At 39.4% G+C, this 16,210-nt stretch overlaps 1 long non-coding RNA gene across 5 annotated transcripts in view; it reads right to left on the bottom strand.

The window, feature by feature from the left end:
* The window catches only part of LOC120362170 (uncharacterized), a 108,128-nt gene that overhangs the window by 37,009 nt on the left and 54,909 nt on the right, over positions 1-16,210 (bottom strand). For all 5 annotated transcript variants that reach the window (XR_012514087.1, XR_012514086.1, XR_012514088.1 and 2 more), the window contains 2 exons: positions 14,640-14,710; positions 14,087-14,207 (listed from right to left, as the gene is read on the bottom strand). This is a non-coding gene — a long non-coding RNA (uncharacterized LOC120362170). The remainder of the gene's footprint in view (positions 1-14,086; positions 14,208-14,639; positions 14,711-16,210) is intronic.

The following is a 16,210-nucleotide window of genomic DNA, read 5'->3' as shown; positions in this document are numbered from 1 at the left end:
GGATATGCTCCTTTGTTCCACTATAGTGACCTTTTTACTGTAGCTGTGCATCTTATAACATCATGGTCCATATCTTAAATACACATAATGAAGTTTAAAAAAAAAGTCAGCCTTGGCCAGGTGTAGTGGCTCACACCTGTAATCCTAGCAATTTGGGAGGGCAAGGTGGGCGCATCATGAGGTCAGGAGTTTTTGAGATCAGCCTGGCTAACATGGTGAACCCTGTCTCTACGAAAAATACAAAAATTAGCTGGGCGTGGTGGTGGGGGCGCCTATAGTCTCAGCTACTCAGGAGGCTGAGGTAGGAGACTCACTTGAACCTGGGAGGCGGAGGTTGCAGTAAGCCAAGATTGTGCCACTGCAGCAGCTGAACAACATCACATTCTGTACGTAGTTGTTGGTCAGGATAATTACATAGAAAAATGCTGAGTAGATGAATAAAAAGGAGCCACCTGATGAGCACAGCAAAACAAGCTGTGAAAAAGAAATACTCATACACACCCTCTGCTCTAATGTTCTTAAAATCACCTTCTATCACACACTGCAGTTCCGTTTGGCCATCTCAGCTGCCCTAATGCTGGCTAGAAAAATGGTGGGCAATTAGAAAGCTGCTCAGCAAACCAATTACAAAGAGAAATAAGGAGATTAGGGTATGCACGTGTTTGGAAGATTTGGGGGAAACGTTTTTAGTTTGAAATGGTGAATATTAAAGACGGAGCAGTTCCAACAATCATTTGAGTCTACTCTATTTTTTACTGAAATGATAATAAATTACCTGTGCTAATCTCATTTCATTTACTATAACAAATCCTATTAAATTTTGCTGCTGATTATATCATTGCCCTTATCTTTGAGACTGGTAAACCAGATCATTCATAGTGGATTTATTCATTCAAGACTACATGCCAGTGAGTGGGAGAGCTTAAGGCTCAATCTCAGACTTTTTTTTTTTTTTTTTTTTTTTTTTTTTTTAGTGCAGGGGTCATAGATGACTACAGCCTAGATCTCCTGGCCTCAACCTCACGCAGTGCTGTGACTGCAGGTGTGAGCTATCATGTCCAGCCAATCTCACGTCTTCTGACTCCAGCTACTTAATGGCATTTCTGCGAAACTATGCCTTTTCTTGCCAGTGGTGAGTGAGGTTGGCTGCTGTCCAGTAAATGAAATGGCTCCAGTTTTTCATTTCCTCTTGATTATATTGTCTAGTGGTTGCATTAAATCTCACAGTACTTGGTCCTGTCTGCCCCCAGCCTGCTGTTCCCCTGACTCCTGATAAGTGACCAAACAAAATGGCAAGTACAAGGGGATTTCCAGTCCTACTAGCCTGTTTCTCTGTGGTCTTTGATTTTTCAAGAGAAATAAGCCCAAAAAAAGTACTTCTTAGATACGCCATCTGAATTTCTCTCACTTTCTTACCATTTATACTTACATAGAAATACCAGTTACTGTGTTTGCACAGCACCCAGCTGATAACAGCAAAAGCCTCTCATTCTTCACACCCATTTCCCAGGCTCTTTAATGTGAGCTCAAGAGAAGGGCACCTCCCCTGCCGTTTAAGCATGATCCAAGTGGAATGATTCACACCAGGCCCTGCTCTTCTTTTCAATGTAAGTAAATCTGATGTGTATCTTACAGAAACTGTTATTGGCAAGAATTCCTCCCCTGTCCCACTCATGTTCTATATTCATTTTTCTGTGAATATTCACAGATCTCTACCCAGATTTAAATTAAGGGAAGTGCATCTTAAAGCTTCTTTTTTATTTTTATTTTTTTATTTTTTAAGAGACAGGGACTCACTATGTTGCTCAGGCTGGAGTGCAGTGGCTATTCACAGGCGCGATCCCACTACTCATCAGCACGGGAGTTTTGACCTGCTCCGTTTCCGACCTGGGCCTGTTCACCCCTCCTTAGGCAACCTGGTGGTCCCCCGCTCCCAGGAGGTCACCATATTGATGATGAACTTAGTGCGGACACCCGATCGGCATAGCGCACTACAGCCTAGATCTCCTGGACTCAAGAGATCCTCCAGCCTCAGCCTCCCGAATAGCTGGAACTACAGACACGGGCCACCGCGCCCGGCGAGAGCTTCTTAAATCTATTAGGGACCTAAGATCCTGGGCCAGTGACTGACCAGAGACAAGCAGGAAATGGGGTCTGAAGCAGCACTACTCCCTCAGGTCCTCGCATGCCTTCTGTCCCCTGTGATGGGACAATCAGGAGGCAACATCACCTCTATCCTTCTTGAGTTCTTGCTGGCTCTTTGTTTTGTTTTGTTTTGTTTTGTTTTGTTTGAGACGGAGTTTCGCTCTTGTTACCCAGGCTGGAGTGCAATGGCTCGATCTCGGCTCACCGCAACCTCCGCCTCCTGAGTTCAGGCAATTCTCCTGTCTCAGCCTCCTGAGTAGCTGGGATTATAGGCACGCACCACCATGCCCAGCTAATTTTTTTATATTTTTAGTAGAGACGGGGTTTCACCATGTTGACCAGGATGGTCTCAATCTCTTGACCTCGTGATCCACCCGCCTCGGCCTCCCAAAGTGCTGGGATTACAGGCTTGAGCCACCGCGCCCAGCCTTTTTTTTTTTTTTTAATCTTTTTATTATTTATTTTGAGACCAGATTATGAGACCAGCTAATTTTTGTATTTTTGGTAGAGAGAGAGTTTTACCATGTTGACAAGTCTGGTCTTGAACTCCTGAGCTCAAGCTATCCTCCTGCCTCAGCCTCTTGAGTAGCTGGGACTACAGGTGCCACCATACCTGGCTAATTTTTGTATTTTTAGTAGAAACAGTGTTTATCATGTTGATGAGGCTGGTCTTGAACTCCTGACCTCAAGTAATCCACCTGCCTAGACCTCCCCAAGTGGGATTACAAGTGTGAGCCACTCTGCCCAGCCCCATTAGGTTTTGAGTTTGTAATCTTAATTACAGTATAGCCATATAAACATTGGTTTTTCTTCATGAAATAACTGTGATTGAAAGCTGTTTCTTCCCCCGACTGTACACTATCCTTTCAGGTTATACTTGTGTTTTGCTGTTGTCCTTGCTGCTGATGCTTTATGGATCTCAGAGTGAGAAAAAGAAAACAGAGCACGGGGAACCTGATCTCTCCTTCATGCCCAGAGGGCCATTTGGCTGCCTCTCTACCAGCAAAAGGAGGCAGAGCACACATTTATGTGGCTGAATTCCTAATTTTCCATTACAGCTGTCTGCATGTGTGAAAACAAGGATAAAAAACAAAGACTTACCTTAATCTTCATTTCAGTCTACTTGGCATTTCTTGCACTTCCAAGTCTGAGGGATGAGTTATCTACCACAGCTAGGAACATTTATCTCTATGCATTTCTATTTGAACATTTTGACCAAACTAAATACAAGATAGATTATTCTTAACTATGCAAAAAGATGATTGTTTGTTCCTAATATATATGACTAAAGTTTCTGTCCTGTCTAGTTTTTTTTTTTACATAGAAAGATTTATTTCTATAAATCATTGCAAAGATAAAAATAAATTTTCTGATTAAAAATATTTATTCATTGGAAATACTATAAAGGGAGGATTTTAATATTGTTTCTACTGATGTAACTTGTCTTAACGGAAAACATCAGTGGGTCATGGCTTTGTAAATCTCAGACTCATAATAATTACCACCTGTTTGGTGTTTGCAACGTGCCAGACACGGTGGTAGAGATCAGGATTTCAGAAATAAGTTAGATGTAATTCTGCCCCCAAATAATTTATGCCTAATAATAAAAACAGGCTTATGCCCATTTTGGAAGTACTTGGAAGCCAAGAATTTATTTATTCATTTATCTTTGATACAGAGGCTAGAGTGCAGTGGCATAATCTTGTCTCAATGTAACCTCTTTGTGCCAGGTTCAAGTGATTCTTGGGCCTCAGCTTCCTAAGTAGTTGGTATTACAGATGTATAGACCATGCCCGCTAATTTTTGTATTTTTAGCAGAGACAGGGTCTTGCCATGTTGGCCAGGCTGAGCTCAAACTCCCAGACTTAAGTGATCCACTCACCACAGCCTCCCAAAGTGCTGGAATTACAAGTGTGAGCCACTGTGCCCAGCTGGAAGCCAAGATTTTATGCAAAATAAGAATTTTCTAGGATGAAGCAATAATATTGTGAAGGGAGTACAGAGCTGGCTTGAGATTATAAAGGTTTTCTAGAGAGGGCAGCCTCTCTAGAGTCAGCTTCAAACTTGGGTAATACCAAGTGATTAATAAATACAACAATAGTTAAGAGCAGTTTAGGAGGAACAGACTATGTGCAGATCATCTAACATAGTCACTGAAGATTAAGAAAGAATAAGAAATAGGCCTTGCACTATAGGGAAGGAAGATAACCTAACCAATAATTATGATCAGTATTAGAACAGAAGTGAGCACAATGTTCAAAAACCACGTAAAGGAAGGCACTTCACTCAGCTCTGCAGATCAGAAAGGCTTCCCAGAACAGTAATGCTTCAGCTGAATCTTAATAAGGATTTTCCCTGTGGTCAGGGAAGTGGAGAAGAAAGGACAGTTAGGACAGATTGTACAGAAGATATTGGAAATGGAATGGGCAATTTGTACCTAGTCATTCGGTACTTACTATTTGCTAGACACTGGATGCAATCACAAGACGTAGTGGAGATTGATCTTGGACAAGATAAAACAGCAGCCAGAGCATCTTTTTAAAAAGTAAATCGCATAATTTTACTCTCCTATTTAACAGCCTCCGAAGTGTGTTCCCCTTGCAAACACAATAACTATTGTGGGTACTTAGCATGATCCACAATGTCCAATATGATCAATTCCCAAAAATTTCAACAAGCTCACTTCCTGCCACATGCGCTTACTCCCTCTGGCTTTTTTTCTTCCTGTTTTGTAGGACAAACCTTCGGCTTTCCCAGGGAGTTTTCTCGCTCCACCTGGAGTGCTCATTCCTCATCATTTAGGTCTTAGCTCAAAAGCTTTCAGATGCTTTTCATTATCACCATATGAGAGTAACCCTCTTCTCCCAACCCACTGCCGTAGACTGGCTCTATCCCATCTCCCTGTTTTACTATCTCATAGTATATACTACAATCTTAAAATGTCTATTTCTTTGCTTTGTGTTTTCTGCCAATACTCCACAGAAACAGAGATCTTATTTATCTCTTAGACACTGCTCTAGCGTCAGCATCTAGAAGACTTGGCAATTATCTGTTGGATAAATGAATAAATAATGACCATGAAAGTGAGTAAGCTGAAGAATATTCATGATCATGAGAAGTGGGATTACTTAAAGAGTTTTCCTGGGTAAGAGTAAGCTCAGAGTAGGAAACTGAAAGGCTGATTGACAAAGATATAAAAAATAATCCATGAGGAACTGCATTATAAAAGTTTCTTTAAAAAGATTCTTAACATAGTAGCATGACTGTATACATTGTGAGTATGCAAACCTGAAAATTTATACCAATGAATTTAAAATTGCATCTCTATAACACCATAAATCAATTAATTTTTTTGGCAGGGCATGGTAGCTATGCTATCTCTTCTGTTGGAGGACATCTTTAAACTCATTAACTATTACTCTTTTAGCTACTGATTCTATGCTGGGCTCCCAATTATAGGATTCATGTAGTTAAAGAAAAAATTATAGGATTCATGGCCTTAAGAAAAGCATAGCCTGAAAGACCAAGTCCAATTAAAGTAAGTCAATTATACACTGTCTGAAATTGCCTCACCATATTGCTTGAGAATTTCTCAACTAGCGTTTATTTATGCATTATTTGTATGTTTTTTTAATTTGAAAATGTTCCTTTTTTTCTTTGTTCACACTTAGTCCTGCATATCTTATTAAACATTTTTTAAATAAAAGAAATACCTATGAGAAAGAGGCTGGGCATGGTGACTCATGCCTGTAATCCCCGCACTCTGGGAGGCTGAGGTGGGCAGATCATCTGAGGTCAGAAGTTTGAGACCAGCCTGGCCAATATGGTGAAATACCGTCTCTACTAAAAAACTACAAAAATTATCTAGGTATGGAGCCGCCACCTGTAATCCCAGCTACTCTTAGGAGACTGAGGCAGGAGAATCACTTGAATCCGGAGGCGGAAGTTGCAGTTGGACAAGACTGGGCCATTGGACTCCAGCCTGGGCACAGAGCAAAACTCCATCTCAAAAAAAAAAAAAAAAAAAAAATCAATTGAGCCCAGGAGTTTGAGTCTGCAGCGAGAGCCACGATTACTCAACTGCACTCCAGCCCAAGTGACAGAGCAAGACCTCATCTCTTAAAAAGAAGAAACAGAAAATAAGAGAATAGAAACAGAAAATAACACTAGTAGTAGTAGAGCATGTCAAAAACAGATTTTTGGACTGTGACAATCCTGATCCCAATCACATTTAGTTACTTAGGAACTGTATGACTTTGGGCATGTTTCTTATCCTTACTAAGACTCTGTTTTCTCATTTGTAAAGTAAGAATACCAATAGCACTAATTCTATCACATAGGAACAATTCTTTTGTTAACTGGAATTCACTTTCTAAAATTTTATTGGAATGCCTCCATTAAAAAAATTAATTTGAAAGTGACTTACACTAAAAAATTTCACCTTCTTTGCAACATACTTTATCTTTTAGGTTTAAATTTGATGTCTTATCATGAAATAACTTACAAAATCTACTGCTGTGTTGTCAAGTGTTTTGCAGAACTTGATAACTCTACAATCTTCCTGGTGAATAATCCTTAAAAGCTAAAACAAAGCAATTGAAAATAGAGTGCTAATTATTTAGAGAAGTTATGGCTCTCACTGTGTTTTTCTTCCATTGCATTCATGGTTCAACATCAAAGCCATTTTTCTTATGAAAGGACTGTAATAAAGTTTAATTCGAAAATTTAATTAAGAGGTTGAACTATTAACAGTACGAAAGAAGAAAATAATGATAAATCACATAAAAGAAGAAAACGAAGCAAAATGAGTGGAAAAATACTTGTAAAGAGAACAGATTACATGGGTTAATGAAATGGAATAATAAATCTGTGTATAACTTTCACAGATGGTTATGATTCTAGAAATGATATCTACATGCAGCATTTAGTATACTTAATAGTTTCATTTTAACTCAGCAATTCTAAATCTATACAATTCAGAAATGCTGAGATAATATGACTTGCTGTTTCTGGCTCATGGATTTCTCACTCAAGACTGTAACACAAAATGGATTATCAAGCTTACCAGGCTGCCTCCTTCATTTAGTGGCAGAAGGCTGTGAATGATACCACATTTGCCTACAAATGCTAACTAGCTCATTTGCTCTCGCATCATTGGCAGCACTTGATAAATATCATAAACACCAACAGGCATATCTATTGCCTCTTGTATAATAAGTTTATTGAGATATTTATACTTCTTTTTTTGAGATGGAGTCTCACTCTGTCGCCCAGGCTGGAGTGCAGTGGTGCAATTTTGGCTCACTGCAACTTCTGCCTCCCGGGTTCAAGCGATTCTCCTGCCTAAGCCTCCCGAGCTGGGATTACAGGTGCGTGCCACCACACCCAGGTAATTTTTGTATCTTTAGTAGAGATGGGGTTTTACCACGTTGGTCAGGCAGGTCTTGAACTCCCGACCTGGTGATCCACCCGCCTCAGCCTCCCAAAGTGCTGAGATTACAGGAGCGAGCCACCGCACCCGGCCCAATATTTATACTGTTTTACCTAGAGATGTTTTTGTTTATCATCAGTGCTACAAATTGGGACAACTGCAGTAGTAGATCCCAAGATACTCCTATCCTGATAATTGGTAGTGGGAGTAGATGTGTTTCTTAGTTGGAAGGTGCAGTTAAAGTAATTTTAGTGGGCACAGTGCATCCACCTATAGTCTCAGTCACTCGGCAGGCTGAGGTGGGAGGATTGCTTGAGCTGAGCCCAAGAGTTTGAGCCCAGTCTGGGTAACAAACACAGTTAAGGCCCCATCTCAAAAAATAATAATAAATAAATAATAATTTTAGTTTCCCATTCGCTTGATGCTTTTCATGACCAAGAGAAGATTGGGCTGAAGATTCCAATATTAGGAGGCTCCCAAAGACAGCTGAGAGTTGTATGTTCACGAGATCCAATTTTCCTGGGACTTAGGGACATCTTAAAAGTCACCATCAGCTCTGAATTTGTCACCACATGAGCAAAACTAAACTTATAAATCTGCACCCATTGCTATATATCACTTATATAACAAGATGGGGCCATGCACTGGAGTAGAACAAGGTAACTATAATGGAAGAAGTTGTCAACATCTTACAGTGGGAAAATAGTGGAAAATAGAGCAGTGTCAGAGAAAATAGGCCACCTGGTAGCTCTGACATTTATATAATCATTTATTTTGCTTCTTTGTATCCCTAGCTAAGCCTATTCTTGTGTGTGTGTGTGTGTGTGTGTGTGTGTGTGTGTGTGTGTATTTGCTTCTGTATCCACTTCCGATGAGACTCCCTCTCTACACTGATACAATCAACTCCTTAATTGGAATTAGAATTTATCTGTCTGGAATTTCTACATATATCTTGGGATTATATTTACCAGTAAAAAAAAAATGCCTTCAAGGCCGGGTGCGGTGGCTCATGACTGTATTGCCCACACTTTGGAAGGCTGAGGTGGGGAGGGTGGGGTGGTTGGACCACAAGGTCAGAAGTTCAAGACCAGCCTGGCCAATATGGTGAAACCCCGTCTCTACTAAAAATTCAAAAATTAGCTGGGCATGGTGGCAGATGCCTGTAGTCCCAGCTGCTTGGGAGGCTAAGGCAGGAGAATTGCTTGAACGAGGACCCAGGAAGCAGAGGCTGAAGTGAGCCGAGATCACGCCACTGCACTCCAGCCTGGGCAACAGAGCAAGATTCTGCCTCACAATAAATAAATAAATAAAAATTTTAAAAATAAAGACCTTCAAGTTTACAAAGACTATATGATAAGAAATCTAAGATTAATTTTCTGGCTGGGCAAGGTGGCTCATACCTGTAATCCCAGCACTTTGAGAGGCCGAGGCGGGCAGATCACAAAGTCAGGAGTTCAAGATCAGACTGGCCAACATGGTAAAACCCTGTCTCTACTAAAAAATACAAAAATTAGCTGATCATGGTCGCTCATGCCTGTAATCTCAGCTACTTTGGAGGCTGAGGTAGGAGAATTGCTTGAACTGGGACCCGGGAGGCAGAGGTTACAGTGAGCCAAGATCGCACCACTGCACTCCAGCCTGAGCTACAGAGCAACACTCCGTCTCAAAAAAAAAAAAAAAAAAAAAAAAAAGATTAATTTTCCTTTCATTGCACTATTTGACTTACAATGATACCCATGCAAATGGATTTATGCTTCAATGTGTGAAGCGCATGTACACATACACATCTGAAAGCATTTAGCATTTAGCTAATGCTTTGTAATCCCAGCATTTAGCTAATTCTAAATGCTAAATGCTTTCAGATATGTCTAGCACAAAACAGACATTTAATGAATGTTACTTCCTGTTTCCTTTTTTAGAACAGTCTGTTAGTCACCTACACATAATGTTAACAAATTAATGGGCAAAACAAAAGGCCAAGAGAGAATAGCTCAGTAGTTAGAAACATGAGCTTTGATGTCAGACCTGATTTTGAAGTCTGGCCTCACCATTTAGCAGCCCTCTGTCCTTAGAAAAATCACTTCAACTCTGATTCTCAGTTTCCTCCAGTACAAAGTGTGGATAACACTACTTAGGCCGTAGGATGTTTGTTAAAAGTAACAAGCTATTGCATGCATGCAACTCATATAGCAGTGGCTAGAACATAATATGTACTCAATTATGAAAAAATTAATTTCTTTTTAAAAAGACATACCCACCAATCATTAGAATAAAACACAAATCAAAACCACAGTGAGCTATCACCTCATACTGATTAGGATGGTCGCTATCAACAAACCAGAAAATAACAAGTATTGGTGAGGATGTGGAGAAATTTGTTTTTTTGTGTATTGCTGGTAGAAATGTAAAATGGTGCAGCTGCTATTGAAAGCATGAAGATTACTCAAAAAATTAAAGATAGAATTACCATGTGATATAGCATCCCACTTCTGTGTATAAACACAAAGAAATATAAAGTAAGAGCTCAAAGAGGTATTTGTACACCTATGTTCACTGCATCATTATTCACAAGAGCCAAGAAGTCAAAGCAGCCTGAATGTCTGTTTATCAATGAGTGGATAAAGGAAACACGGCATATTTAGCCTTTTGAAACTTGAATACATTATGCTTAGTAAAATAAGCCAGTCACAAAGGAACAAATAGTGTATAATTCCACTTACATGAGCTATCTAGAGTAGGAGAAATCATGGAAACAGAAAGTAGAATGGTGGTTTCCAGGAGCTAAGGGGAGGGTGAAATAAAAGTTATTTGATGGGCAAAGAATTTCGGTTTTGCAAGATGAAAAAGTTCTAGAGATTTGTTACACAATAATGTGGTTACAGTTAACACTACTGTAATAGTGCACTTAAAAATGCTTGAGTGTAATTCATATTATGTGTTTTTCACCACAATTTTACCAAATAAATAGGGCAAACTAAAAAAAAAAAAGTGCATCTGTAAAGATGTTCTCTCTAGCTCTTCTCCAATGCCAGAACAGAGAATGGGGAGGAGAAAGGGAGATGAAAATAAAGTAAAAAACTGTTTTCACAGTTCTTGCATTATGTTTATGGGATTCCTTCTGGTTAGCAAGGAGAGAAAAATCTGTATAACTGATAGAAAAAGCTAATCTGAAGCAGCCTTTCTCTCTCAGCTTTGGGTATACTCAAAAGAGGGGACTAGAAATCACCCATTATAGATAAGAAATGTCTGTGAATGTATTTATACAAATGCTTTCTGCCTTAGAATTGGAAATAAGATGAGTTAAAAGGAAGGAAACCAAACTTTGAAAGGGAGGGAAAGAAGAAAGCACTGTAGAGAAAGCTTATAGTTTGGAGTCAAGACAATGAGTTTGAATCCTTTCCTACTTGCTTACCCTCTCTGGGGATGACTTTATCAGTAAAAACGTGATGATCATACTTTCTAACAGAGATGTTGTGGGAACTAACTCAAGATGTTATGTTTGAAATGTTTGTTTTATCTCATGAAACACAATCCACATTTTACTTGTGATTTTATAGACAGGCAAACTGTAGCTATTACTACTCCAAGGAAATATAATAAATAATTTCCGGCCTGGAGCGGTGGCTCAAGCCTGTAATCCCAGCACTTTGGGAGGCCGAGGCGGGTGGATCACGAGGTCGAGAGATAGAGACCATCCTGGTCAACTTGGTGAAGCCCCGTCTCTACTAAAAATACAAAACATTAGCTGGGCGTGGTGGCGCGTGCCTGTAATCCCAGCTACTCAGGAGGCTGAGGCAGGAGAATTGCCTGAACCCAGGAGGCGGAGGTTGCGGTGAGCGGAGATCGCGCCATTGCACTCCAGCCTGGGTAACAAGAGCGAAACTCCGTCTCAAATAATAATAATAATAATAATAATAATAATTTCCACCTTCCTGCTCATGGGGCTCTAATCATTTATTATTTTGACACTTGTTGTTAGTCTTGTTAATGAATGTCAATATGTCAGTATGGGAAAGTGTGGGATAATTTCTATCTTCAAAGTGAAAATGTGATAGCATAGTCTCTCAGCATTAAAGGAAATAAATCAGAGCATTCTTATTTAAAACAAGGAAGCAATTTTAATGCTTCTTAAGAGCAAATAAGTGTCTCGAATCATAGCTCAAGAATGTGATTCTATTCATGGTTCGCCCTTTTTCTATAGATAATCTAAAGTATTTACAAAAGGTAATAACACAATTTTACTTCCAAAGACAAAGGAGGGAATTTCACCATGAAAGGGAGGAGATGAAAGAATTTTTGAACACCAAGGCTTATAGAATTACGGCTTTTTTCCAAAAAGGAAATAATTAAATTTTTTCCTTAGGGTTTTAATTAAAGGTCCTCCACATCCTAAAGTACGATGGAGGGAATGTCCATTGGAATGCCTCTTGGAGTTAGTTCACAATACTTAGAATTAATATTTCCCAAAATTGTGTTTCAGTAATGCTAATTCCCATGTTTTCTTTTTCCTTGTACGTTGTAGCTCCAACGACTAAATACACTTAGTGGTTGTGCTACTCTTGACTAACAGATTTGGATGATGAGAAAGAAAGAAAACAGAAGAATCTAAGCAGAACTCATTGGCTATTAACAACCATGTGCCATTTTCTAAAATAGCTCACGCTTGTCTATAGCCGTTTCTTTTGTTTTGCTTCGCTTTATTTTTAGACAGAGTCTCGCTCTGTTGCCCAGGCTGGGATGCAGTGGCGCAATCTCAGCTCACAACAACCTCAGCCTCCTGGGTTCAAGTTCAGGTGATCTGCTCACCTTGGCCTCCCGAAGAACTGGGATTACAAGCATGAGCCACCGTGCCCTGCTATAGCCTTGTTTCTCGATCAGGTTTGCTTGTTGGTTTTTTGTATTGGCAAACAGAACTTATCAGATACGGGGTGTGTGTGTGTGTGTGTGTGTGTGTGTGTGTGTGAGACTGTGCGTGTGTGTGTGAGTGTGTGATAACCCTTTCTCTGCTGGAGCTGGTTTGCTTTATTAGTATAATTTTTAAAATATTTGATTAAGTATTTTATATCAATATTTATTTTTGCTTAATTTTAACATGAAAATTCAATCAATATCTATAATTTGGGAGGGGGAGTACACACTTAATATTAAGAGCACTCACTTATGATGGTAATGAGTTCACTAAAGGAGAGTTATTAAGTAGTATTACCATAGTAAAAGTAAAGTAAGTAAATTAAAGCTCTACCTTCCGGTAGTTATTGCTTTTATTAGCTCACAATGAACCAACATCAGTTTCTTTTGCCAGTGTCCTCTGAATACTAACAATAAGCAGTTCCCCTGGTTTCCACTTCACTGATCTACTCTTGATTTACATCAACGGTGAACCTTTCACTTAGACACCTCTTTAGACTTGCTTTCCACCCATCCTGTTTATGTGCAGTCAGCAGGAAGAAAAGAACAATGTGCATATGAGCAGGAGAAAGATGACGAAATAAAATGCTTTCAGAAAAGTAGAAATTTCTAAGAAAGTCCCCAGCATATTTTTTAAAACACTGGAGACAGTCTTTGTGAATCATCCAATCCGACTTAGCTGTCATTCAGCAAATCCTTGAAGATGAGGAACTTGAACATTTGAATAGAAGTCGATGACACATACTGTCATGTTTTCTTATTTCTCTAACTAAACCAAAAGTTTGCCATGGAGATGTTGTTGAATTAGGCTTCACATCCATGGCATTATGGTTTAGAGAAATAAACCAGACTCCCTAGAATTGGAGTCTGGATTCTAGCTAGACATGACTGTCCAGTGATGTGACCTTGGGGAATTTTCCTTAATTCACAAGGCCTTACTTATTCTCTAGAGTTATCTAAAATTTCTCCTTTTAGAGATTAAGGGATATTAAATTTGACAAGAATTCATAAACCCATAAACCAGAATTCCCTCTTATGAAGGCATCTGATTGATTGTCCTATTGGATCAGGAAGATGCAGAAAGCTCCACCATGAGGTATTGGGAATAAAGAGGATATACAGTTGACTGAGGACTGAGGTTGAGTATGTCAGTGAAAGGAGAAATGTGGTGGGTTATTATGGCATCCTTATACTGCCCTTCTTTTCCCCAAGGCCACTTATGGTTGGGTGAGATGCCTGGGAGTGACATGCCTTAAGAACAGGTTTTTGAAGGATGAAAAGAGGGGATTTGCCTAAAAGTGTCACCAGAAAGCAAGGAGAAAGCCATTGTCCTGGTACTTGGCAATGAAGTTAAAGAGTAAAGATTATATCTGAGATTGCAAAGAAAGAATAGCATGTTAAATATGGAGGCATGGACAACACTGTAAAAATTATATCTTTCCCAGGCACAGTGGCTCACACCTGTAATCCTAGCACTTTGGGAGGCTGAGGTGGGCAGATCACCTGAGGTCAGGAGTTCAAGACCAGCCTGATCAACATGGAGAAACCCCATCTCTATTTTTTTAAAAAAATACAAAATTAGCTGGGTGTGGTGGCACATACCTGTAATGCCAGCTACTCGGGAGGCTGAGGCAGGAAAATTGCTTGAACCTGGGAGGCAGCAGTTGCAGTGAGCAGATTGCGCTAATTGCACTCCAGCCTGGGTGACAATGAAATTCCCTGTCTCAAAAAAACAAAAACAAAAACAAGTATATCCTTTTTTTTTTTTAGTATTATCATTTTAGTTTTTTTTTTTAATTGCATTTTAGGTTTTGGGGTACATGTGAAGAACATGCAAGATGTTGCATAGGTACACACATGGCAGCGTTATTTGCTGCCTTCCTCCCCTTCACCTATATCTGGCATTTCTCCCCATGCCATCTCTCCCCAACTCCCCACCCACTGCCATCCCTCCCCTATTTCCCCCCAACAGACCCCAGTGTGTGATGCTCCCCTCCCTGTGTCCATGTGTTCTCATTGTTCAACACCCACCTATGAGTGAGAACATGCGGTATTTGATTTTCTGTTCTTGTGTCAACAAGCATATCTTTATTCAAGTAACACATACTCATTGTTGAACAGTTAAAAGGTACAGATAATCACAAAATAAACTCACCACAAATAACTGCAGAAATAAACACTGTTAACATTTTGCTGCATATCATTGCAGGTTTTTCATGGATAAACCTGCAGGTGTAAAAAGTATCAGATTCAAATATCTGTGGGTTGTGCTTGCTAGGCGTCTTAAATTGTATTTTTAAAATAAACGTTATATAATTTATTATAGCTTATTGTAAAAGGACCAAGGAATCAAGATAGCTGTTTCTCTTGATTAAAAATCTATTCATTTCATGTAGGAGGACAGTTAACTTGTTACTAAGCAGAACTGAATTTAAAACAAAATTGAAAACTATTTGTAGCCTATATGTAGTTAGTTCTGGTTAGAGATAAAGCTTCACAATGCTGTTTTATTCATCACATTAACCAGCTATAAAACACAGGCCTTTATCTATAGCAGACAGAGAAGTTCGGGATTTATATACAGATACCCTACAGTCATGTGTTTTAAAATCAGTGTTTTATTACTAAGAACTCTCAAGCTACTTGTAAAACTAATCTAATAAAAGTGGGTCTAAGTATTTTCCAACAAATAGGTTTATGTTCTATATACTGTTTTTTAATTGAGGTGGAACTCACATAACATAAAATTAACCATTTTGAAGTGAACAATTCAGTGGCTATCAGCATATTCACAATGTTGTGCAACTGCCACATCCATCTAGTTTTGGAAGTGTTTCATCACCCCAGATGGAAACCTGGCACCCATTAAACAGCTGCTCTCCATTCCTCCCTCACCCTAGTGTCTGGCAACCATTATTCTACGTTCCAACTCATTAAGGATTTACTTACTCTGGATATTTCATATAAATAGAATCAAACAGTGTCTGACCTTTTGTGTCTAGCTCCTTTCACTTAACATGTTTCTGAGAATCATACAGGCTGTACTATCAATAATTTTGTAAAAAGTTTTAATAATTATTATGGTTGAATAATATTCCAATGTGTGTGTGTGTGTGTGTGTGTGTGTGTGTGTGTGTGTGTGTGTGTTTATCCACTCTTTTCTTTTTTTTTGAGACGGAGTTTCACTCTCGTTACCCAGGCTGGAGTGCAATGGAGTGATCTCGGCTCACCGCAACCTCCGTCTCCTGGGTTCAGGCAATTCTCCTGCCTCAGCCTCTTGAGTAGCTGGGATTACAGGCACGCGCCGCCATGCCCAGCTATTTTTTTTTTTTTTTTTTTTTTTTTGTATTTTTAGTAGAGACGGGGTTTCACCATGTTGACCAGGATGGTCTCAGTCTCTTGACCTCATGATCCACCCACCTCGGCCTCCCAAAGTGCTGGGATTACAGGCATGAGCCACTGTGTCCGGCCCTATCCACTCATCTCTTGATGGACATTTGGGGCCATCGGCACCTTTTGGCTATTATAAAAAAGTGCTGTTATGAATGTGCATGTACTTGAATTTGTCTGAGTACTTGTCACTTCTTGGTAATTTTAATTATTAAAAAAATACTAAATTTCAATTAGAGGAATTTGTTCTAATTCTTATTCAAGTATTCGTGTAGGATCCCCTAGTTATTTAGATGATTTCTCCTCTTCCTAATAAAAAAACAAAAACATGTTTTC

Source organism: Saimiri boliviensis, chromosome 15 (assembly GCF_048565385.1).
Source record: "Saimiri boliviensis isolate mSaiBol1 chromosome 15, mSaiBol1.pri, whole genome shotgun sequence".
In the NCBI taxonomy this organism is placed as follows: domain Eukaryota; kingdom Metazoa; phylum Chordata; class Mammalia; order Primates; family Cebidae; genus Saimiri; species Saimiri boliviensis.
The sequence above is the reverse complement of the archived record's forward strand: the minus strand, read 5'-3'. Positions and strand labels throughout refer to the sequence as shown.